Genomic DNA, 2,139 nt, shown 5'->3' with positions numbered 1-2,139 from the left:
GGCTGCTGCGAAGCTACATCAGCACAGCATGTCTCTCGTCTCACTGTCCCTGCTGCAATAGTCCATGATCTCCAATGATCGCCGAGTGGTGATTGAGAAGTCCTGCAAAATACAACAGCAACCTGAATGACGCTCTGTCTCATCTGTTGCCCGAAATTGGCAAAATCATACATTTCTCATGCGTAGACAGTTCGTCAGGCATAAAAAAGGAGTAACCGAGGATGCGGCGCAACGATCCCTTTCCACCTTGGTCAGGCTGTCAAGAAGGCCGTCTTGGATCCGGCATGTTGACAAACTCGCGTCTGACCAGGTCCCGCCTCGACAGGGTTCTTTGAGCTTCGTGGCTCTACACAATCCGAGCAGGTCAGAGCAGGTGTCTCTCTGTGATCCCGGCAACGCGGCACTCCATGCTCGCTACCAGCTTTTGTCCAACCCAGACGGACATGGTGAGTGGTCTCAAGTTGTCATGGTAGTCGGCCTGACGATGACGGTTCATCCCAACAAGGATCCTGCAGGCAGTCCAGCAAAAGCGTTCGTGCAGGAGACCAAATCGACCTCGGCCCCGCCCCGTACATGACCCTTGCTGCTAACAGGAACATTGCCGTCTCAGCAATCCAATACCCATGCTGCGCCGAGCGTTGTAGCCTGAACACGGCAATTTGATGAATCGGCTGCCCAATGCTGGCTCCTGGAGGCGCACTCCGTTGTCCGATGCTGGTTGGTACAGCCTTTCCTTTTTCTGACTCCCTAGCATGTGATGGAACCCAATGATCGGTGCCGAGCACTCTCAATACGTCGACTTTGACTCACTAGTGTCGTTCAGTGGCCGGGGGGACTTGCTCACGTGGACGTCGCCTTATTCAACAACCGCAGAACTCCTATCCTCAGGAACGAAGCATACAGTAATGTGCCAGGAATGTACATGTGCTCTCGATCAGCAGACGTAGGCAGAAAAGGTAGGTCATCGGGAGAATATACAGACTAGCCACCTTGGTCAACTTGCTGGAAGGATCTACGACAGGAGTGTTGGCAGTGCAGAGCCCCCGGTAAAATGGCACAAAGTTGGCTCGTAAAGGTGCACCACAGGAGACGAGGGCTTAGCATCTGGAAAGACGCTGAGAGGGGTCGAGAAAGGTTCCAGTTTTCTGCACCATATAAAGAGTAATTTGTAGCGGACCTTCGCTGTAATCTCCGTCGCTCTTTTCTGTACCTCGCCATTCTTGTATTGCACTCACTGATCGCTAAAGTCTTCAGTCTGCCGAGAGTATAATATCCCGCTGGTGCGAGTATATCTATAGCAGCTCTCACATGCATATTTTCGGACCAGGAAGGACACCTAAGTTAATCTTGTATGGCCCCTTACGTACCACAGAGCTCTGTGGACGGTCAGTGCAGGACGACCGGTGTGCTACAGCCAGACGGCGAGGAAATACATCAGCGTGGACGCGCCGTGTAGTGGTACCTGGGTACAAGAGCTACGAAGAGCTCTAGAACAAGCCATTCAGACAAATTTGATTCGCATCCTTGTGACCACTTACGTTGACATGTCTCTCAGGTCCCCTCCTGCGAAGCTTTGGTAAGCGTGAGTTGAACTCTTCTCCATGGTGTTACCGCTTATCGCCTAATGGATCATATTCCAGCCCTCTCGCTGGTCCAATTGCCCAGCAATTCAGAACAGGCATCACTTGCAACGTATGACCAAATCCGTCATGGATCCTTGTCTGTTCTAGTAGGACAACATAATCAACCGCAACATTCAATGGCCGTGCCGTTCTTCCTTCGACCTGTGAAGTCATCAGGATGCCCAGACTAGCTTATGCTCGTCCACGATATAAGAAATTTGATAGACAGCTGCTGCCAGCGGTCTCCGACCAGTAGGCTTGGGGAAGCAACCTCAAGTCCTGTTAGCCGTGTGCTAGGACATGGGTGGCAGTGGAGATTCGGGCCGTGGTCGAAGGCTTCGAGCCGATACCGATTGGGGACACTGTTCAGCAGGAGCTATACGTTAGGCCAGCCTAGGCCTGAGACCCAGAGTTGGATTCCGTCAGGAACGTATCATCTGTCGAGATTCGAGATGCTGGATGACAACATGTCAGGCCACGCTTCACAATGAAAACCATAGTAGGCTTTGGGCCTTCA

Source organism: Verticillium alfalfae, genomic scaffold, assembly GCF_000150825.1.
Source record: "Verticillium alfalfae VaMs.102 supercont1.7 genomic scaffold, whole genome shotgun sequence".
Classification (NCBI taxonomy): domain Eukaryota; kingdom Fungi; phylum Ascomycota; class Sordariomycetes; order Glomerellales; family Plectosphaerellaceae; genus Verticillium; species Verticillium alfalfae.
The sequence above is the reverse complement of the archived record's forward strand: the minus strand, read 5'-3'. Positions refer to the sequence as shown.